This window comes from Anabrus simplex, chromosome 1, assembly GCF_040414725.1.
Source record: "Anabrus simplex isolate iqAnaSimp1 chromosome 1, ASM4041472v1, whole genome shotgun sequence".
NCBI lineage: Eukaryota > Metazoa > Arthropoda > Insecta > Orthoptera > Tettigoniidae > Anabrus > Anabrus simplex.
This window is the reverse complement of record NC_090265.1, coordinates 971336350-971361384: the sequence shown is the minus strand read 5'-3', so window position 1 is coordinate 971361384 and position 25035 is coordinate 971336350. Positions and strand designations below refer to the sequence as shown.

At 41.8% G+C, this 25035-nt stretch overlaps 1 long non-coding RNA gene across 1 annotated transcript in view; it reads right to left on the bottom strand.

Annotated features, from left to right (window-relative positions):
- Nucleotides 1–223: 223 nt before the first annotated feature.
- Nucleotides 224–25035, bottom strand: part of LOC136875289 (uncharacterized) — a 340845-nt gene continuing 316033 nt past the window's right edge. The window contains exon 7 of the long non-coding RNA XR_010860419.2: nucleotides 224–276. This is a non-coding gene — a long non-coding RNA (uncharacterized lncRNA). The remainder of the gene's footprint in view (nucleotides 277–25035) is intronic.

Sequence of the window (25035 nt, the reverse complement as noted above, 5' to 3'; positions counted from 1 at the left end):
GAAAGGACCATCGTTCCAAGTAAATACCAGAATTGGCGACCTGTTATAAGGACAAGGTACTCTCTCACATCAACCACAAACATACTTGTTAACGTCTTAACATCTGAATATTAACTTTTCTAATATTTAAGAGCTTCTCCTGAGTCAATGACAATTTATGTAGGATTAAATGGCACAGTTCAAAGAAGAGAGTTTAAAAGATATAGACTCAAATATTACTTACCATACACTCAACCGTCCGAATTATGAATAATCCTCTAATTAGTATCCGTCAATCTGAAACAACCAGACAAAGCAACTTAGTCATGAAAAACGCAGTCCAACAATGTAGGCTACATGTCTATTTATGCCTCTAAAAAATAATAAACGAGCTGAAAACAAGTTGTATTAGTGCATAATAAAGGGAAATATACATTCTAGGTAGGAAGGATGAGGTAGGAAGATTATGTTAGAAACAAGTGTTTAGCTGAAGACAAATTGTTATTGTTTTCTAATATACGAAGCTTTGTACATCGTGGTCAACAGCTTTATACACTTATGGCTTGTAAAGTTGTTTTGATAACCTTTACAATTTTAGTGTCTTCATAACTGAAAACAAGCTATCGCTTGCATATATGTATAAAATTGCTAGTTTCCCGTGAATATTAGCACAATTAGGCTTGTAGAGCACCAACTGGATCATTATGGACCATGTCATCACCTACATTTTATGAACTAAACAGAATGAAATATCTTGAAACAGGACTAAAATGCAGACCTACGACATGGTGCGATCTATCTATAGTTCAAGAATGCTGGACAACATACTAAACATCAAGAAATAAGGTTAACAGCCTATCTACAGTACTCTGTTGAGCGAACTTTTTCCTTCTGTGATGTTCAAAGAAGTGTAAACATCAATATAAGACTTAGAAATGTGGTTTTGATGACTTGTCTGGAGAGTAGCATCGTATGGAAGTGAAACATGGACAATAACTAGCTCAGAAAGAAAGATAATAGAAGCTTTTGAAATGTGGTGTTACAGACGAATGCTGTAGGCGAGATTGGTAGATCGAATCACGACTTGGTGAAATTTGACCAGAAGAGAGAATGATATGACATCTTAAGATACCCAGGACTTGTTCAGCTAGTTTTTGACGGAAGCGTAGGCGGTAAGAACGCTAGGGATAGACCAAAGCACGAATATGACAAACAGATGAGAGTAGGTGTAGGTTATAACAGTTACGTAGAAATGAAAAAGTTAGCCAGGATAAGATGGCATCAAACCAGTCTAAGGACTGATGACCCAAACAATGTGTGCAGTCTGACGATTGGCTTGCACCAACTATGTTGCCCGTTCCTTAGTTAATGATTTACTAGTATGATTTCACGTCACGAGCCGCTAGTCTTAGGATGTCCAGAGGATCTTCAATGTAGTGGTTTTCCGTTGCCTTCTGCATTCTACGCCATTGACCATGATATCGCCTTGTCTACCCTTAGGGCTGATTTCTCATTTGAAAGCAAGAGGGTGGACCGAACATCTAACCACTCATTCATCCTCCCAAGAAGCTGTTGGCACTTAATGGAGGGGGCTGAGGGGTCTAATACCAGCAATCATTCGATCTGTTGATGGAAGTTAACGTATAAGTGAGTTTATGCCCATTTAAACAAGCGATAATTAAGATTAAATCTATTATGGCATATAGCTAGGAAGTTTCAAAAAATTAAAAAAAAAAGCTTGTAGTTTTATGTGACTGCTGAGATCATGATCATAGCGGGGAAATTCCCCAGTTTTACGTGGAATCCGAACATTTCCATAACACACGCTTTGACCAGTATTCGAACCGTGGCCACCATGGCGAAAAACGAGTGACGATGCCATTCTGCTTTCATGCCCGTGGGTAGGAATTCGATGAGAGTGCATTGATATCTAATGCTTCAGGGTTGCCTCCGGTATGTATTTGGCACCGAACTCTAAGAGAGTTCCCTCAACCTCATGAAGACAACTGAGCAGCTGTCTGATACGAAGAAAACCTTACCAACATTAAAAGGGAGGAGACCACATCGCCCCCAGGATGGCAGCCGACAATCGTTCAAGATTTAAGTGAGCTGTAGGATCAGTAAGGATCACTTCTGAGCATGAATGACAGACAAGTACTTCGACTTGGATACAAGAAGAGAAAACAAAACGAATTAATAAATGAAATCAACTGTTCGAGTAAGTCAACTGCGGATGACACCTACGGTGCCATCACTCGTCCGCTGCACAAGCAACGAGTCATAGTTGACTTGGAACATCATTATGAATTATGAAGCCTAAACGTCTATGGAACAACAACGAAACTGATTACTACAGTCTACTTTAGCAATGTTGGTTTATCTAGCTCTAAGGTGGGAGGTAACATGTAAAGACACAAAGGCTACCATCAAAACATACATATACCCCAATGTACTGCCGCTTATGACGCATAATATATTCAGGAATAACACTTTAAAATTACTATAAATAATAAATTCAACAGCAGTAAGCTGGCAGAATATTTACCTGTATCAAGCCAACAGTAAAAACAGAACAGTACATTCATCTTCATTAGAGACTTATGCCTTTCAGCGTCCAGTCTTCAAACCTCTGCAAATTAACTAACCGCCACCACAATCTTGTATTTATAACGAGTTTTGTGGTCTCGTTCAGTTCTATATCTCTTAAATCGTTAGAAAAAGAGTAACTATCGTCGTCTTTGTCTCCCTCTATTATTTTACCCTACATAGAAGAGTCCATTTTATTCTCCTAGGTAATCTATCCACCTCCATTCGCCTAACATGACCCCACCATCACAGCCGGTTTAAGCGTACAGCTTCATCCATATAGTTCATTCCTAAGTTAGCCTTTATCTTCTGATTCTGAATACCCTCCTATCATTGTTCATCTGCTTGTACCAGCAACTACTTTAATTTCTGTTACTTTTAACTTATAAGTTATCCTGAATCCAACCAGCTTTCACTCCCGTAAAGCAAAGTTAGTCTCAAAACGGACCGATGTACAGAAAGTTGATGGTTCTTGTTGTTTAAAGGGGCCTAAATCTAGGTCATCGGCCCCTAATGGTACGAAATGAGACGAAATGTGATGACAAATTAAAAGTCCAAAATCCTCACTGACCAGAATTCAAAACGTGAGGACGAAGAATGAATGGATGGATATGAATTTAAAACGATCAGCGGAAACCACCCACAGTGCCTCACATGCACAGAAGCTGGTGTAAAACAACAGTATTACTGACCAAGGGACTGCTTCTATAGCACGATACTGAATCGATGATACTTGTAGTCGAAAGGAGTCCAAAATCTAAGTCACCGGCCTCTCATAATGGTATTTAACGCTAGAAAGTAGAACCATGGTATTTGTCATGTTGCGGTACTAATCAAGAGTAGCCTAGACTCGCGGTATTCCACACATTATGGCACTACTCACACGTAATGAAATTCGCACATGTAATACAGACCTACGGTGTTTCGCACATCGCGCGCCATTTACAGGCAACGCAAATCTATGGTGTTCATCACATAAGTGTACTAACCACAGGGACTCGTACTATCCCGTGCTGTTCCTCATATAGTGGATACTAATCATAGGCAAGCCAGAACTACGGGTTCCGTCATCCATTGGTGTCGCTCATATAGTGCTACTCACAGGTACTTTAAAAAGCCGTCGCGCTCTCGTCTGCTACTAATCACAAACCTACTTGGTACCTAACATAGTGGTACTACACGCAAGTAAAAGCGACCCATGGTGTTCCCCGTGTGGTGGTACTAATCACAAGTAGTTTCATGGTTCTAACAATCCCTTGGTCGCCCCTTTTAGTCACCTCTTACGACAGGCAGGGGATACCGTGGGTGAATTCTTCGTCTGCGTCCCCCACCCACAGGGGGCGTACAGAAAGTTTTGCCCGAGAGCTGACTTCCTTCTTACAGAATACCTACTGCTGATCGCTGATCGCAATTGCTGCACCCTTATTCAACCTCGCTTAGGCTACCATACTACCATTCTGGGAGAACACACATCCTAAATACCTGTTCCAGCTTTGTATTTCCAACCTGATCCCATAGTGCCCCAAGTACGGCGAACATATTTTCCCTCCGTACTTTGTCATATGCCTTCTCTAGATCTACGAAACGTAACTGACTATTCCTCTCGTAGCATTTTTCAGTTACCTGACTCATACTCAAAACTCTGATCCTGACAGCCCCTCTGTGGTTTGAAACCACACTGGTTTTAATCCAACTTATCCTCAATCACTGATCGCATCACGCCCCCCCCCCCCTACAAAATGTCTATGAACATGTTTACCTGGTATACTGATTAATTAAATACCTCAATAGTTGTTGCAATCCTTCCTCTTCCCTAGCTTATAGATAAGTGTAATTACAGCTTTTGTTGAATCAGAAGGTACCTTGCTAAGAAACCATGTTAATCTTATTAGTCTAATATTATTACTCATCCCTGCCTTCCCAGTATATTTTACCACTTCAGGTCTAATTCCACCTCTTCATGCTTCTTTATGACAAAGGAGTTCACTTACCATCCTTTCCACTTCCTCAAGCGTAATTTCACCAACATTATTGTCCTCCTCCCCATGAGCTCGGTCGTTCGTGACGCCACGAGGAAGATTTCCTTTTACGTTAAGATTTTCAAAATCTTACTTCCACCTGTCCAGAGATTATCAGGGATTCATTATGAATTCACCTGATTAACCCTAACACTTATCATTTCATTTTTCCCTTCCTTACTGAGATTCCAGAATGGCTTCCCTGCTGCTTGACCTAGCCTTTCCAGGTTATTATTGGAATCTTCCCACGACTTCTTGGATTCAATATTTGTTTCGCTTTTCTCCATCTGTTTACAATATCCTGTCTGTATCAGTCCTTGTTTGGAGCCATTTCTGATACGCCTTTTTACGTTTTACAAGCTGCTCTCACTTCACAATTCCATCAAGATGTTCGCCTTTTCCCATTTTTACACCCAGCTGTTCCTATACATTCCCTTGCTGTTTCTATTACAGCATCCCTGTATGCCACCCATTCTCTTTCTATATGCTGAACTAACTTACTGTCCACTGTTTGAAACTTTTCACTTATCATATCCATGTACTTCTAATTTCCTCGTTTTGGAGACAGACAGATTTCACTTTATCTATCCTACGCCTCGAGATACTTAGTCACTACAGATCAGAGGTTCGTCTCATTCAAAATCCCCGGAAAACCTGCACATTTCTAACAGATTTCCTGAATTAAAATAAGTTGACGGGACAATAGCATGTGCAAAGTTACTTTCCGCCAATATTCAGGCATGCTGTTTTACTCGGAACGTAGCAGTAATCCCATCTATCGGAAATGAGTGGCTGCAGAAGAGACCAATGAACTTACAACAATGGTCAATGTAAAATGCTATTGTTGATCTGTTCTATGAGCTTTCGAAATCTGAAAAGTGGTACGAAGGCTGGAATGGGGTTCACTTAGCCTCGGGAGGTCAAATGAGTAGAGGTGGGTTCGATTCCCACCTCAGCCATCCTGGAAGTGGTTTTCCGTGGTTTCCTACTTCTCCAGGCAAATGCCGGTGTGATACCTAACTTAAGACCAAGCCCGCTTCCTTCCCTCTTCCTTGTGTATCCCTTCCAATCTTCCCATCCCCCACGCAAGGCCACTGTTCAGCATAGCAGGTGAGGCCGCCTGGGTGAGGTACTGGTCATCCTTCCCAGTTGTATTCCCGACCCAGAGTCTGAAGCTCCAGGGCACTGCCCTCGAGGCGGTAGAGGCGGGATCCCTTGCTCAGTCCAAGGTACAAACCAACCCTGGGGGGTAAACAGATTACGAACAAAAGAATAATCATCTTCACAATTTTTCTTGTTGATACCAACATGATTGAACAATATTTCCATGATAGCAATGCTCGGCGTTGATATGAACTAGGCATCAAAAGTCTACATTCATGAATTCTGTCATAGTCTGTATGGTAAAAATTTATGACACAAATTGGCGGAAACTGTTTTGTCCATTACTACTGTCATATGGCACGTTTTGATAGGACCAATTACATAGGTACCGGTATTTAAAATTAAATTTTAGGCGCCTTCCCCTAAAATAGCGTTTCATTCAGCGTAAATAAAATTGTTCATAACCTAGACTGTAGTGCCTTACTCCCTGACTTCACATATCGATTTTCATTAGATTTTGTTCTCCCATTTTCTCGCAGATCGGCGTTCATAATTATGCGCTCAGCAACAAAAATCGAAATTCATGAATATCTCTAGTTATCATAGTTGGTACGATAAAAATGTACCGGTATAAGAAATAAATGATCGGAAATTTAATTCTAAATATTTTTAGTTATGTAGTATTTATCGATAGGACCACTAATAACAGATATATGAGAATTAAATTTTAGACCATCGACAAAACTACAATTTCACTCAGCGTGAATAAAATTATTTATAGTCTAGATTGTACTACCTCATTCCCGGAATTTACATACCGATTTTCATTAAATTGTCTTCAGTCATTTTATCGTGATGCTCGAACACACACACACACACACACACACACACACACACACACACACACACACACACACACACACACACACACACACACACGCGCGCGCGCGCGCGACTGTAAATTAGAAAGTGCATTTCCTTCTTACTGTGGACAGGACCGATGCATAAATCCAATTCCTTATGCTGGAAAAATGCATTCGTAACTGCTAATCTCATTAACACAGACGTCCAGAAAACGCTTCCTATTCTTATTAGCTTCCATATTTTCCCCAAATGTGGCCATCGTCTTTCCATATCCGTCAGTCTATTTCCAACTCTCACCATTGAAATCGCCCATTAGCACTACCCTATCCTTGCTGCTGACCCTGACTATGATGTCACTCAATGCTTCAAAAACTTAACTTCCTCATCAGCACTGACAATTCTCGTCCTAGTTCCTCCAACTGCAAATTTACGTGTCTAACATAAACTATGTTGCGTGCAAAAGTACTCCTTATGAACAGTCCTACACCACATTCTGCCCTGTCTTTTTCAACACCCGTCAAGAAGATCTCTTACTCTTTATCTCCCCTTACTGTACCCCAATATGATTAACTTTTAACACATCCAGACGCATACTCGTTGTTGACTCAGCCAGTTCTACTTTCTTCCAGAAGCCCCATTAATACTGATCGCTCCCCACCGAATTTCATTTCGATCGCCAAAATGTTTCCAATAACCAATGAGCAAGTCGCTAGTTAAGTTTGAATTGGTTCGGTTATATTGATACTGAATGCCAGAACAGCGCCAAGAGCTAATTTAAAATAGGCTGGGCTTCGTCATAACATAACTAACAAAAAATCAACAATAATATTACCAGAAAATAACACCAGACCCTTAGTCACCATGCTTTGTAGTGCTATCTATCAAGTAGTCTTCGAAACTGTTACAAGTATTTCCACAAGTTGTCAACAGATGGCATTGTGAACCTGAAGATGAGCATTCTTTTTCTGCTGAAGCATTTTTACGGCCTTGGGCCACTTTCCTCCCTGCTCAGCCAGCCTTGTTCCAACTATTATCGCGCGGTAAAGGAATGATCGACGGAGGAGAGGGGAGCGCGAGAGAGGAGGCATGGAGAGGGAGAGACACTAACCGCTTGGTGAGAGTTTCATTCAGAAAATTCTTCGACTCTATGCTGGGCTCAAGAGAGGATAAAAGAGCCGTGACGTCACGAACTGGTCGGCAGCGTTGCCGTCCATAAACTATTCTAGCGTTGTTCAGCTCATTTCTCAGTGTTCTTTTCATTGACAATATTACCTGCAAAAGTAATACAGCAACTTGAAATTTTAACAAAAGACAAGTTAAATACGAACGAACTACGGGCGAAAAGAACAGAGAAAACGAACTTTCGTAGGACTGAGAAGTTGAATGGTCCGAGTCGAACCAACAGCATAGTCTCTTCTTTTCATTACCATGAAAAAGCCGTGATAAAACCCTTTTTAAGACTCCACCTCTGCATGTACGCACACAAAAAATGCTTCTAGATACCGATTATTATTATTATTATTATTATTATAACTTCCCATGAAGAGGCTGCCACTAGGACAAAGTATATCAACTACACAGTCTTTTGTCTTCTAAGTTTGCTAGTATGCCAGATAGAAATACCCATCACAAGGCTCAGGAATAAGTTTGGAACGAATTTGGAATGTGGCATGATGTAGGGTTCTTCAAATGTTATACTCCTGCGATATTTCAAAATCGATGACAGTATCGAACAGTATGCTTTTTCTTCATAGAACATATTTGCCTTTCGTCCACATCGGTTCTTTCTTTCACATATCCCTCCTTTGCCTTTAACAAATTAAGAACACGATTACACTAGTAATATGAGGACTTGTGAAAAAACATTGTATTTTGACGTTTCTTTACAGATCTACTCTCATAAGTACATACATTCCAAGAAATTTTACCGAGAAAGCGAATGTACATCCTGGGCTTGCGTCATGCATTTATTTTTGTCTGGCGGTCAAGTAAAGTCCACATTCTTTACATCATACACTTGCTAAGTTATGTCACAGACACCACTTAACTGCATGCTAGGGGAAATGTGAATGTACTGGTAAAAGAGTTTCGACCACAACAGTAGGAAACACGACGCCATATAATCCTCCACGCACGCATACGTGTAACTAGAACAATTATTGTAATACAGTCATTTAGCATGTAATGCTTATAACAGATCAATAGAGCTTGGGAACATGGCGGGCGTGAAATCGCCTCTTAAGAGGCCATAGGAGGGGTGTTAAGTATGCAGGCGAGGAACTGGAGAGCAGCTACGGGCGAGGTGCTAAGCAGGAGCAGAAAGGAAGAGGAGAGAGAAAGAGAGAGAAAAGAAAGACAGACGAGACGGCATCTTTCCGCATACCTGCACGCCCTACTCGCCGTCTAAACAGTCAGGAATTCAGGTGCCCTGTGGCCACGGCTAGAGGAAGCGACTTTCAACCTTAATGGTGCTCGTGTGAGACCTGTGTTAGAGTCACTGTCCAGTGGCAAGCGACCAATCATTTGCTCAACACTGGAATGTCTTCGGCTACTTTCACAGCTCAGGAATAAGAGAGAAAAGAGATGAAAAAGAGGGGGAGGTGGATAAATCATAATAGAAGAAAACAGAAAAAATAAAGAGTAACGAGGACTAAAGAAAAAAGAAGACTACCTCAACTTCTTCCATTGACTAGTAAAGACTACCAATTCTAAACATATAATCCAACACATATTAAAATAAAATATGTAATATAAAACAGCATTTACATGAAATGTAGAAGCAGATTATACATCAATGCCGTTACATCTTGGGGCAATTGTCCCAAAAAGCCCTTCGAGAGAGGAATCCGTCTCTGCTCACTCGAATAATGAGCTGGTCGGTGAGATGTGTTTGGAAAGACTAGTAGCGGCAGCTGCCGAGTCTGCAAACCCAGACATAGGACGCCATGTTGTTGTTTTTTAAATGAATTTAAAGAGACACAACAAGGTTAATGTATCCTAATGGAATGTGACGACACAACGGGACTTTTTTTAAAAACACATCAAAGCTAACAGGAGAAGGGTAAGAAAGTACAGAACAGCAGAGATTCTTAATACACTAAGCAACACATTTTCAATTATTTATCACGCAAATATTACAAATTCATAATCTTATACGAAAGCAATCTAAATCCTCTATTACGATTAGAGCGTTACTTAAGTTATTAGTACACAGGTATATATAGTCAAAGCATTGGATGAATAACCGAAATAAGATGCAATGAAATGTACTACCGAAGGATTTTTTGAATATGGTAACATAGCTATAGAACATACCATAATTCAATATCTATAATTATTACAATATTTCAATTTCCTGACAACCTGATTTTCATATGTCTTTACTCCGTTTTGTCTTATCTGCCTCACGTAATTTCTTATTAGGTTAGTTCTCGCTGTACAATGTTAGTAAGCATGTCTGCCACCAGACGGCAGGCGCACTATCTCCACGTTTGCCGAGAACTCCGGATGAAGGGATAATCCATAATGCAACGCTATTCACTACATACTTCCACCGTGTTATCTGTCAGCAGAAGTCACGAAGTACAGTATTACTATGGTAGGATAACAAAGTCAAAGTTCTATGAAGTAAATTCGTCAATCTACGGCTAAATTCCTGGGTGACTATTGCATTAAGACAATCACTTCTATAAATATAATTCTCTCCAACATAGAATTACATTCACTAAAGAGCAATATTTTTCCCGAAGTTATTTTCAAACTTTTTAATCCTAGTGTTATTGCCGAATAGGTAATACCAATATAGTATGCCAAATTTCAGACAGAGGATTTTTTTTCTCATTCAAGGCAGTAATAAGCATAAATGTTTTTGGATGGTAATGCAACATACAATTTTTACGGAACTCTTGTTATTTTAGTCTAGCACAAGACAGTGACAGAATCGAATGATATCGTCACGTCTTACGCTCTGGTATGTGAAACTCACGTGGAGCACACTACATAATGTTATATGTGACTTCAAGAGGCTATGGAAAATAACACTAAGAATCTGCTGCTGTTTTTTCCATACCCTGATAGGGAGGGTGCGAATTGTCACATGTGAACTTGGGTCTGTTTTACGGCCGAATGCTCTTCCCGACACCAATCCTATGAGGCAGGATGTATTAACTATTTCGCCTTTCTGTGGTGGTTGATAGTGTAGTGTTATATGTGTATAAAGAGGTGTGTACTGAGACTAACACAAATACCCAGTCTCTGAGCCAGAGGAACTAAGCAAACGCGGCAAAAAATCTCCGACTCGATCGAGAATTGAACCCTAGGATACTCTGAACTGCCCATTCAGCTAAGGAGCCGAACATTATAATTGTAAGGACGAAAGAAAAATTTGAAAACAGACAATGAAGGAGACCACGATGTGTAGGCTATAGAGAAACACGAACATTTCGTGTTAAGCATGTCCGTCTGTTAGATCATCAGCCCAGAGGCTGGTTGGATCCTCAAATAGCACCATCAAAGGCTATGCAGTTATAACAAAACCATAAAAACCTATGGCAGGACCAAAATGAGGCATAATAGGCAAGATGAGGAGTGAGGTAGTTCGCCATTGCTTTCCTCACTGGGCCAGACAGTACTATTGCAGCACAAATGACCCTATGAGTAACACCTTTCATAACAGGCGCACTGGTTGTGTTCCGAATGCCATTGCTCAGCACAACTCATACCCCAGCAGCGTCCATATTGTTCCAGCCATGGATCAGACTGGGACTTCGGTAAAGCAGCGCTTTACTCTGGCCTGTGCCAAGAGATGGATACAAAAGTACTGTATCCATCAAGAAATGACAGCAGGCAGACCCTATAATACTGCATATCTATAGAGCCAACAAGCTGTTCGTGCGATTATTTTTTAATGATTGTAGAACACCCCTGAATTTGACTTGTTATTTTGTTGTTTTTTCCGATGCCGCGTATAAATTAATGTGCTATAGTTGTGAGGTCTAATGTGGTGGGTATATTTGTAATTAGGGCTAGGATTTGGGATGAAACCCCGGCATTCGCATTATTAAAATAGGGATATCTCGGAAAATCCTTTTCTAAGATGTTTCAGAGTGATACTTTTAACTACACTGTCAACTTACGGCATTCCCTACCTAAGGGGGTCCATGTGGCTATATTCGAGAACAGCAACTGCTGCACAGTATCAGCAGAGTGATTCTCCTCAACTCTTACTTGGCTGCTGTATAAACTACATTCACTAACCGTCACTGACGGGTCATTGAATATTAACATGTCAGCGACGTTCAAGTTGATGGACTTAACAATAAATATCCGAAGTTCCTTAACTTAATCTCTCCGTTACCATATTCATAGGGTAAAAATATTTTACGGGGAGTAAAATATTGGATATTCCATTCTCTACAGCTTTTGTTATCTAGATGTATTAAGATAAAACATGTATACATAAATAATTTGACATTTAAGGGCGAGTATCTCCGTTGTTATTCCTATTACGATAAAAAAAAGCATGAGAAAAAATCGGGACATTTTTCGCACCTTTTTTGTACAGTTGCCAACGGCCGTAGCCGTGCTGAAACACCGGATCCCGTGAGATCTCCGAAGTTAAGCAACATTGGGCGTGGTCAGGAGTTGGATGGGTTGCCACACGCTGTTGGTGGGGGGTAAGGGAATGGAGGAGCGGAAAGGAACTGGCCACCCTACCGCACGTAAACTCCGGCTCAGGAACACCTCTGTGGAGGTTCGGACCTGCCTTCGGGCAGAATAACCCTTACCTTACCTTTGTACAGTTATTTGATACAGATAATATTAACAGAGAAAGTTGATATTTCTTGTTCTGGCCCTTAATACATTGCTATGCCAAAGTATACTAATTAAAAAATGCATAGCCTAGTACACATCCCGGCTATCCCTGAATTTAAATACCGTGTTTCGAGGAAGTCCATAGAGACATTTTCCCCGTGATATCTTCACGGACAGACAAACAGACAAAAATTGAACTAAACCTACTTTCGATCTTTGCATACCATACCCGAGATAAATATAAAGTATGAGGAAAACATTTGAAGTGTACAGAAAAAAATAGGTTTCTCTTGTTACTGGCATGTGGCCTCCGGAGAGGCCTGGTCCAGGCCTTTGGAGTTGACACCTTACGGGCGACCTACGCATTCTAATCCTGAAAACGGCACGAACACCCAGTCCCCAAGCCATTGAAACAATTTAGCCATGGAGCCCGCCATACAGTTATGTAACTAAACGACGTACAGATATTGAGTACACCATTCGTTGTTCATATTGTGTAAAACTTCGTACAATATTATAACAATGTATGTATGATCAGTCTTCAGCCCTAAGGCTGGTTGGATCCCCAACAGCTCTGCCATCAGCTGTCATAGATGGCCTAGGCATCACTGAAGAGGCGTACTAGGGAAATGAGGAGTGAGGTAGTTTCCCGTTGCTTTCCCCACCGAGCCAGAAGTTGCTATTACATATCAGTCTGCCAAGCCCACTGAAATGCATGCACCAACCGACCCTATGAGCAACATTTTCACACCATTCATAGCAGGGACTGGCTGCAGAAGAAATGGCATTACTAGCATCACTCATACCTCAGTCACTTTCATATTGTCAAAGCCAAGGATAAGACAGAGAGAGATCAATGAAAGTAACAAAATTGCTCTAGCCCATACCAGAAGATATAGTGCACTGCAAACACTAGGACCTGCCAGCAAAGGCTGATTATAACAATACCGGATGTAATTAAAGTACCGTAAATAATGAATACAGCCGGTCCCGCGGTCTAAGGGTAGAGTGCTGTTCGATTCCCGGCCAGGTCAGGGAGTTTCACCCAGACCTGAGGGCTGGATCAAAGCCCACTCAGCCTACATGCTTACATTTGAGGAGTATCAGACTGAGATATAGACCCCAGTCTAGAAAACCAAGACTAACGGTCGAGAGGATTCGTCGCACTGACCATGCGTCACTTCGCAATCGGCAGCTCTTCGCGCTGAGTAGCGGTTGCTTGGTAGGCCACCGCCAATCAGGGCTGCAGCGCCATTGGGAGGGGAAGAAATGAAGACAAGAACCGTCAATTCACCCGACACTGAATGATAAAATATCTTACGTTTGTACCTCCATCTAAGGGGTGATAGTATGTAGTTATATCAGGAATATGCCGGGCTGAGTGGCTCAGACGGTTAAGGCGCTGGCCTTCTAACCCCAACTTGGCAGGTTCGATCCTGGCTCAGTTCGGTGGTATTTGAAGGTGTTCAAATACGACAGCCCCGTGTCGGTATATTTACTGGCACGTAAAAGAACTCCTGCGGGACTAAATTCCGGCACCTCGGAGTCTCCGAAGACCTTAAAAAGTAGTTAGTGGGACGTAAAGCAAATAACATCATTATTATTAGTTATATCAGGAATAAATCCTTGAAATGAGAAAAGGGCACCGAAGTTTAAATCCCTGTCTTAGGCGAGGAGGGGGGGGGGGGCTAAAAATGAGGTCTCTGGCCTTTTTCTTTCCACTAGCGATGCCAATCTTACTCTTCCGTCAGTCACAGGATATCGAAGGTCTGTTCGTTTTCATTGCATATTCGTCGCTCCTACCCCAATCTACCAAGGTTACGAATATAGTGATCGTAACAGCTGAATTTAAAATTCTCTCTGGCCAGCCGACTGTAGTTCTCTAAGCTTGAATCTCGTTTCCTGCGCGCAGGGTTGAGGGAACTAATACGAACAGTCTGTAGGCATTTAAGAATGCTGAAATCCAATATAGTTAATATATTTACTGTTATTGATCTCTAATACCGTCAGCAGTTAAAGGACAGCCCTTTTACAGTACAGAAATGTATGTACTGCACATTATGTGATTCAACAACTCGGAACATAAAAATGTCAAAAGAGCGTTGCACGTGTCTCTCCGCTCCATTAGCCAGTTCAGAGGTTTCTATTTATTTCATTTTTTATTATATTTCTGTTAGTGGTTTAGCATCGCATTAACATATCGAAGATTTTCGGCGACGGAAAGATGGGAAGGGCTAGGATTAGGAAGGTACTAGCCGTGGCCTTAAGGTACAGCCCCAGTATTTACGTGTGAAAATTGGAAACCACGGAAAACCATCAGGGGTGCCGACGATGGTATTCGAACCTAATATCTCCCGAATGCACGCTCACTGCTGCGCGACCCTAACAGCATGGTCAACTCGCTCGGTCAGAGGTTTCTAATCAAATAAACAGAGTCCATTATATGTTCGGCATGATCAAGACTCCTGAAAGCAGCAACACACCATACAATTGTCTATTTTAAAAGGAAATTAATTCAAATAACTTATGAAAATTTAATCATTCTCAACAAATTCTGCACAATGGAAGCAATTGCTCCTAATTCGTATTTTACGTTTCCAAGGCACTTTTCGATTTTGTCGAGATTATTCACTTTACAGAAACATTTGATGATAAGACGAGTAATTTAATTATTTGTACACTGAATTTCCAACATTTTACCATCAAAGAATTTATATAACTCCATTAGGGATACGACTGCTTATGATATTCACAGAACTGTGGTCAAAAAATATGCCATCCCTCACCGCCTTAGCGCATGATGGCATCAATCATACGAAAAATGTTGTCTCGTCCCAATATCACAACATGACCCTTTTTCCAAAGCAGAACATACAAAGTTCAATGACCTTCCAAGAATAATGTCCGAACGGAAGACTGCGAAACACGTCAATAGGAAGACTAGTTGCAGGGGAAGCCATCTGTTGAAACAAAACAAGGAAGTGTAGAACGGAACCCCGTACCCCCTTCCCCCTCATTCCCTGGTTGGAGTGAGTGAGGGAGCAGGTACCACAGTGGAATGTGGCGCGCATGAGCTGGCAACATCGCTAAAGAACCCACGCGTTTCTGCTCTGCCATCGCCGCACAAGAGGGCTCAACAATGCATTGCACTTCAAACACGCATGTGACATATCGAACAAACATAGGTCAAGTCGCACCTCGAGAGCCAAAGATTCATTTATAAAAGATGGGGGTAGGAGGAATGTTTGCAGACAGCCTTCATGGAAGATTCAAACTTTCGTTTGCAAAAAATTAATATCAGAACTCAAAATAAATGTAATTACTGCAATTATTCCCGGGAGCCGGCCCCGCGGAGTAAGGGTAGCTTGCCTGCCTTTTACTCGGCGGCCCCGGGTTAGATTCCCGGCCAGGTCAGGGATTTTTACCTGGATCTGAGGGCTGGTTCGAGGTCCACTAAGCCTGCGTGATTACATTTGAAGAGCTATCTGACTGAGATGGCGGCCCCGGTCTAGAAAACCAAGAATAACGGCCTAGAGGATTCGTCATGCTGACCACACGACACCTCGTAATCTGCAGGCATTCGGGCTGAGCAGCGGTCGCTTGGTAGGCCATGGGGGGGGGGGAGGTAATTATTCCCGGAGGTCAGAAGTATTTAAACCACCTTAACGGCAAAGTACAGGACAAAAGAGAATGTCCCGTATTCGCGGTTCGCTCGTATTGCCATCTAAGGATTTCGGCTTGGTTTTGCGAGCGAGTCTAAACCTGGCTTAGTATTATCTTTTCTGAAATAAATGAGACATCTTGGGACTTCGCCATTGTCATTATTATCGTTAACCGTCAGTGAATTCAGCGGAAAAGGAAGGTGTTATATACAGCATGTTCATCAAGACACATTCAGTCTTACGACAATATTAATAACTGGAATGGAACAGCAATGTTTACTGTAGGCTATGTTTCCTCAAACAACTGAACAAGTTATCTATATAGGTACAATACACTTTAATTAGTTATGATTTTATATAAGACTGGCTACGTTGTTCAGTTCGCTAGGCGTTCGCCTTCTCAGCTGAAGATCAGCTGTCTGTGTGTACGTAATAGTGCTTCCAATAAGTTAAAGAATCCCTTTTCAAGACTAAAGTCCAGCCCTCCAGCAATCGGATGGCCGTTATACACGATCATCATCATCATCATCATCATCATCATCATCATCATCATCATCATCATCATCATCAAATCTCCTTATCAATAAGTGTATATACAGTGAGTTACAGTATACTGTACAACATACCAATAAATTGTTCTGCGTTTGCAGAGCCGTCTGTCTATTCCGCGTGCTTAAGAAAAGGTTCTCAGATAATAACTTAAAAACTCCCTGTATCATCTAAACAACACGGAATCGAAAGGAGAAACCTATTAAGGACTTGAATCTGAATCGTGCCGCTTTTATAGGCGGCTCTTGTGCTATTTCGTATCGCAAGTAACTAGTGTGCTAGGAAACTGGTGAAGAGGTCGAGCTGCAAACAACCAACCTATTTAACACGATCTTCTATAGTCCATCTTCGTAGTAAGCGTCTTTCTGGACGACCGGAGGTGTGGCCTGGCCTCGTGTGCGAGGAACTATGGGAGCGTTCGCGCTGGTGGTGGGGGAAGAACTTGAACCTTTCCTCCAGCTGACACAGTCGAGTTCAGGCAGCGGACGTAGCCCTGGGAACTGACTGAAATAGTGTGGAAAGCTTAGGCGCGATACGTTCCCGGGTCGGGGTGGTCATTATGCAATGGCTCATTGGTGTACATACATCGCACTAACTCAAAGGTGTAGGAATTACTTAATATGATGAACTAGTGAAAATAAAATAGTACCGTACATTGTACAAATCGAGTCTTATATTTCGATTGTCTGCCTTAAAACCTTGTCAATTAACTACACAGGCCTTTGAGCATAACATTCTAAAATTTCAGTTCTATTCCAGTACGGAAATACTTCGTAACTTTCGTCGTAAATGTTGGTGACGTCAAGAAATCAGAGGGTCATGCCTAAAAGAATTCATATCGGATGATGCTTTCGACACAACGTGAAATAAATCTCAGTGTATAGTAAAAGTGGAGGTCAATATTTTGGCACTCTGTAGCCTTTAATTTATTCTTATACATTCTTATTATACATTCTTACGAATATGAAATCTGTTATATAAAATTGAAAGGTTTGAACCATTTGGTAGAAAATCAATTGAGCATAAGACAGTAACTTGCAACTGGTAATATTGCGAATAAAGGAAGTTCGTTTGAAACTGTACTGTACTGTATACCAAGGAAAGGCGCATCGGTACGCGCTATCAGTTCATCAATCGCCTAACGAATAGGAGGAAGTTGTTTCCACTGACAGCCTGGAGATATAATCTACTTAACGTGATTTCTAGTGAAATACGTATAAAAGAGATTAATTAATGCAAATTTGTCGGGAAAATGCAGAGAAGAAGCATTAGTAGAAATACTTCAGCTACTTTCATAATAATATTAACAATGTCTACTTTTCTTGTCCATCAGAAGAAATATAATAATATATAATACTCTTGAATAACCTGCTATTGTTATGACAGAGAACAGGTCTCCTACAGCAACAGCAGCAACAAAAACAACGAAAACAGCAATAAAATGCTCCGGAACAATAGACAATATAAATCTGTCTCATAAAATCAGAGCAAAAATATTATCGGACTTCTTACGTGTTCTATGATCACTTTTGTTTAATATTCGGAGTTCGGGGATCTTATTTACAAATTATTCAGAATAATCTTCACTCTCGTCTGAATCAGTGCCATCTGAAGTTTCACCGAGGTTGATGTCGGACTGGTCTAATTCTAATTCCTTATGCATGGTGTTGTCACGCTCCCAGTATTCCTGCTCAGTGTCTTTTACGTGGTCGCAACATTTTTTCCGTTTGTCTTGCGAATACTGTGCAAGCAATATTCGCAAAGAGCTTCCTTTTTGTCGAGTGTGTCTGCTGTCAAGTCACGAGTGATCTATAAGACAGAGAAATATTTCGTACAAAATAAGCATTTTTATTTATATTGGGAATAGGAGCGCGTCATTTATGAACAGTGAAGGCATTAGAGATGCTATGACACACATTTTTATGCTAAAAAACTAATTATGCTGTATTACTATTAATTGAGATATATTATTATTTTTGCTAGGGGCTTTACGTCGCACCGACATAGATAGGTCTTATGGCGACGATGGGATAGGAAAGGCCTAGGAGTTGGAAGGAAGCGGCCGTGGCCTTAATTAAGGTACAGCCCCAGCATTTGCCTGGTGTGAAAATGGGAAACCACGGAAAACCATCTTCAGGGCTGCCGATAGTGGGATTCGAACCTACTATCTCCCGGATGGAAGCTCACAGCCGCGCGCCTCTACGCGCACGGCCAACTCGCCCGGTGAGATATATTCTTATCACGGATCTCTCCTTTGATATCTCCCCAAACCGACTCAGTGTGATTGAGATCTGGATGATATGTTTCATATGTTCACTCATGGTATAAACACTTTCACGTGCCTAGCCTCGCAGTGGTCTCCCAGATTTAAAAGAGGACCTAGAAGCCATGCTCGTCACTTCAGTAATTTCAACTTAGCCCGCACGCAACAACACGCGCCGCTTGAGAGACGTTTTCACTTCAGCGCTAGCCTGGCGACTGGACCTGCTGTAGGAGTGGGGGGACGATAGCTCCCACCACTGCATGCGCAACCATTTCTCGCGCAGGACGCTTTCAACCAAAACGGACTATAACGTGGAATGTTGAGAAATCTGCCTTTTCCTTAACGCGCCAAACCTTACTACAATTCTAAAATTCGTAATGGTCAGGATGACCACTAGTCTAAGAATAAAAGCATAAGCTACAGAGAGAGGTCTTAAAGTAAAGGTACCTACGTACAGGCCATGAAGGCCCCTAGAGGTCTCCTCTACTCGTAACCTCGGCAACAAATGGTTAGCTCTATGCCCGGCCGCTTTTCCTCCAGAAATTATACTTCAGTGTAGGCTGGGTGAACTTCAGGACCATGTGCCTCTCCAAAAGTGAAAATCTGATTTGTAAATTTTTCGACTGCTTGACAGGAAATCGAACCACGTCTTTCCGGAGGAATCATCCACGCCTTCATCGCCTCGGGTAGGCAATGTCTCCTATACAAGTCTAGTAAATGTTTACAATATTGGTAAAAGGAAAGATTAGACGATAAGAAATCCTGAAGATCTCTATAATACGCTAGAGGCTGCAATGAGGTGGTACTGCTTCACACTTCCAAGCAGTGCAAGGTCTGGGGAAAGTTATGACTTGTTCCTTTAAACCTGGTAGTTTACAACTATAAAACGAACATGTAACAGAACAGTCCCCGTATAAAACTTTCCAACATTATATTTTCAAGCTTTAAGATTGCAATGCGTGTTCCTTAGGTACGTCTTAAAGCCAGGAATACTTTCGGCTAAAAAAATGTTATCTCTGTCGAGCAAGATTTACGAGAAGCATATTCTTGTCCTCTTCCAACAGCCACAAGAAGTTTTATTACGTAAATTCTAGTAATTTTAAGACAACCTTACTCTACACATTTTTAAACAAGACTACTAATGTTGAAATATAATTAACTTTATAAGTACCTACGCCATGGTATGACGGACACTACTGTATACATCATTGATAAATATTTTTTAATGTTGAAAATGTGTTCATTTGTAGAGGAAAACAAATTTTCAGTCACCTCCACGTATTTCTGTATGTTGAAGCCATCTCACAAGCTATTTCTGTATTTACCTACAACTAAAGTTAGATTAGGCGCTCCAGACCTTACAATGCAGTGTTACTCCATCATTCTCCAGGCAACCCTCAATCGTATCATAACAGGCTATGGAAAGTGCGCTGACTTCCTCTATAAATGGGGCAAACGTCCCTCCCCGGAATGTAGCTGCGGTGCCCCTAAGCAAACAGTTCGTCATATAGTGGAACAGTGCCCCCTGGGTGCTTATCACGCTAACCCAAAAGACTTTCTTGACCCAAATTCTTCTTGTATACACTATTTCCAGTGCTTGATGGTGAAATTGTAACCTACATAGTGTACTGTATATTTTAATTTGTAATTGTGTGTTTTTATTTTTAATGTCATACGCTAAATAAATATAATTCTCCAGACATGATAGTCAATATCCGGTGAAAACATACTAGAAAGCCAAATAACATTGCAGTGAGTCTAGAGTAGCCGGATTTGCTGCATTAAGGAGCAGATTCTTCTAGGAAGACTGCGCTAAAGTGTCTAAGTGTACTTCAACTGACGAAATTAAATATGTTCACACTTCCGTCCTTACTCAATGAAAATAAACTATGTGACCATTTCGTCTTAGGTAAAAGTGAATTTGATTTTTTCCCCTACTAAACCATCTCGACGGTTGATGCTTTCCCATCACAGAAGATTGGCGTTTATAACTAGAATCCCCCGTATTTTGTTCCGAGTTCATCACTGATAAACCAATAACAACATTCACGTTTTGGAAACCATCAAATAAACTTATGCGTATCAGTCATGTAACCAAACAACAATGCGTGTTCGCCATTATACTAACAGGAGGGCTAAACAGTATTTACCTCTCAACACTAAACAGTGGTTCCGAAGGTCCAGTCTGAAAACATTCAGCTTAAATACAAGACATGGCATAATTACATGCTACATTGGATCGATCGGGAAAGAATCTCAAATAAAACCGGTTTTTATTAAGAACTAATGTTTGGTGTTCCATCTTACGTTCTTTTTAAAATCCCAGCATCTAATAGCAATGAATTTAAACAGTCGTTAACCAGAGGTCTATCAAATCAAGCAAGCTATACATTCCTTTACATTTAGCAGCTATATATAGCTAGGAGCGGCAAAGCCGGAGCTTGCTGCAGGGTGAAAGGGTCTGGGTCGCCGCTCAGCGATGGAATGCTGCTCGACATTCGACGATACCATCATCCATTAGCACGCGGCCCGCCTGCCTACCCGACCGCACACCACTTCCACTAAACAGCAAAAATGAGGTCGACATCATCTACCTCCAACGCAAGGCGAACTTCAGAATATCAGAATAAAATTTAACGTTTATAACTAAATACACTGCAAAACATCCGTTTTATTATTTAAATCATTATCATGGGTAGCAACATTTCGGTGAGCGCAGACAGCAATACTACAGGATGCCTACCAATCAATGAAGATGGCTTTCTACAGGGAATAAGTCGTGTTGTGGCGTGGGAGAGATCCATCTCTGGTTCAATAGATCCGAACTACCAATAGGGATTCCCCATTTTAAAACAAGTTATATTTTGTTAATATTTATGTAGTTCAGTTACAGACATGGCAACAAAGCAAAGCCATCTTTGCATAAGCCAAGAAGGCCCCCGCTGAAATGGAAGGTAAAGGCTTCCATTATTCGTAAACTCTGCTGTAGGTTTGATAGAGTGGTTAGCCCTACGCCGGGCTGTGTTTACCTACAGGAATTAACGTTGTACTCATTGTTGGTGTAGTACGAATGAACTTCAGGGTCATGTGCCTCTCCGGAAGTGGAAATCTCGTGTCTTCCTTACGAGGAATTGAACCCACGTTCTGTTGGGTGAACCGAGCACGCTTTACTACTTCAGCTAGGCAGCCCCCTTTCACAGACAACGCCTGATGCATATCATGCTCACAATGTACACTAATTGTCTGCCTGTGGAATTTCTAAAATAAAATGTAATGTCCTTATGTTTCGGATTTCATGCAAAACTGTAGGTCCCATGGCTTATGTTCGAAAGATTGTCAGTAATGTAAAACTATTAGCTTACGTACTCGTATTGACTGAGTGATAATTGAATAGTGATGAAAACCGCATGGGCGAGCCCGCAAAGAGAGAAAAAAAAGCATTCAAACCGAGATTACGGGGTTTTAAACACGTAGATTTTCAACATTTACAGTAGGAAGCTTGAGATATGAAAGGAAAAGACACGTTGGGGCCTCTCAAAGTAGCGTAAAAGTTAAAGACATGGCAGAAAACACTAAACAGAACTGCCTGGCTCACGCAAGTGGCAGTCTGTGGCTGCAAAAAGCCGATAGGTGTGGGCAGACAGTTGTCTTATGGGGCAAAACAAAACAGTTAAAGCTTCTGCCGGTCATGAGTCCTGTAACCATTCTGGAAAAGGAAAAATAGTTTCAATAACAGCAATTATCCTTCCCCAATTACTAATTGGAGATATTGGGTATTAATACACAATTATCTCTAATAGCTGGATTATTGGACATCAGTTCCTCGCCCCTGATTCAGGGGGATAAATATAGGGTCGTTTCATACGAAATTTAAGCTAAACAAAACTACGCCGTATCCACGATCTCTATCTTGATTCTACCATCTTATTTTATTTTACTACACTGTCTTGTCTTTTTGCAATCTTCCTTTTATATTACACTCAGAACTAACGTACACATGCAAAACTTAAACTCCTTATGATTAAATGCACCCGAAAATGTTCAGAGACCGTATTAAAATTTCTGGGTATACACGGTGTTTTAAGGGTAATATCGTCCCATACCTTTACCCCCCAAAATCTGTCCGCTACAGAGCAAGAAAGGTGATATCGAAGTTTCTTTGAGATCGAGAGGGACCACTTCACATCATCTGGCCATCCAAGGAGCTACTGTCAGCACTGTGTGTTGTGGGAAACCGTAAAACGAATTAGGGTAGAATTCGGAGCAAGGAGGCCGAGTACGCTTCCCAGCGGGTAGATACCGAGCATTATGTATGGTAAGCTTCGCATGCCACCTACAAGCAAGATTTTTGGTGGGAGGTTCTGCCGCAGTCAACCTACAGCCCAGAACTCCCACTCCGCAATAGTTTGAACATCCTAACAACTCTGAACCTTCCCTAAGAAGCGGTTTTTTTTCTATTTGTTTTTAAGACGCACCTCCACAGACAGGTCCTATGACGACGATGGGATAGGAAAGGCCTAGGAATGGGAAGGAAGCGGCCGATACCTTAAGGTACAGCCTCAGCATTTACCTGGTGTGAAAATGGGAAACCACGGAAAACAATTTTCAGGGCTGCCGACTGTGGGGTTCGAACCCACTATCTCCCGGATGCAAGCTCACAGCTGCGCGCACGGCCAACTCGCCCGGTAAGAAGCGTATAGAAGTAGTCGCTCTGCATACTACACTGCCTGACAAAATAAAACTGAAGCACCCAGAACGGGAAGAAGAAACGAGATAAAACTTCGCGGAGGGGGAACGTGATGTAATTTCAGCGATTTCAAAATACAGTCAATTTTACACAGAACTTGGCAGCACGAACCCACATCAGTATGACACTGCACCCCGTCTGGCCTGGATGCATGCAACGATTCGTTTAGGAAGTGTGTCATAAAGCCGTTGTATCTTCTCCTGAGCCAAGCTGGCCCACAACTGTTGTAACTGGTCCTTGATAGACTGGATACTGGCAATGGGAAGGAGTTTACGCCCGAGCTGGTCACACACATGTTCCATCGGAGACAGATCTGAGGATCTTGCTGGCCACGGATGTACCTCAACATCACGCAGACAGCTCATAAACCACGTGCCGTGTGCGGACGAGTATTGTCCCATTGATAAATGGTATCACGATACTGTCGCATAAGAGGTAACAGATGAGGACGCAGATGTCCGTGATGTGATGTCAGAGTTCCCTCAATCAATACCAGCCATGGCTTGAAGTCATATCCGATGGCTCCCCACATCATGACGCCAGGAGTAACACCGCTGTACCTCTCAAACATTGAAGAATAGGACCTCTCGCCAGGCCGCAGCCATATTCGCGGACGGTGGTCATCCAGGGTAGTGCAGAACCGTGATTCATCGCTGAACAGTGAGCAGTCCATGCTTCACGGTCACAGTACGACTCCAAACGCAGCCGTTTGTGTTATGGTGTTTGTTGTATGTCCGTCGCTCCCTTCTCGATCCGCCAGCCAGCTACACGCGCGCCAGTGTGTTATTCTTCGAACCTCGACGCGCAGCTCTCAGTGCGCGTGCCTGGAACGTCGTGTGTGCTATAAAAAGGAGCTCCTAGTTTGTCCAGACGCCCACTGACCCCGGTGTCCAGCTCCAGAATACACCCTACGTCGAGCACGGAGGCTACTCCTCTTGAAAATGTGCTTCGGCCAGGTGGACTGAATTTCTGGCAGTAAGAGGTCTCACCTCGGGTCACCGCTCCTCTTGCCTATTCCGCTGTCCATGTCCAGTCGTACCATTATATGCCACTATCATTCCTTAGCTAATGCAAGCTCCCATTATCAACTTAGTTTTGCTAAGTAGGAACTCTTCAGTCATTGAACTTACGTTAATGAACTCAGACACTTCAACAACGAAGGACTCTCTGAGATATTTACGTCAGTGCTTCTGATAGTTTTCGACTATCAAGAACTTTTCATGTCACAAGGACTATCTTTCCGAAATAGTAGTGAACGTGAATACTCCAACATGTATATAGTGCACAAAGACAGACTCTTTCTCCAAATTCATAGTTCATTTTGCTTCGAGATAACTTTCAGTTTTGTTAGTATAAATATTGTAATTTTACATGTGAAGTAAATAAAGAAGTTGTGTTTTTGTAAACCCAACCTTGTTTACAACAGTGTTAACCACAGCCGGAGCATGG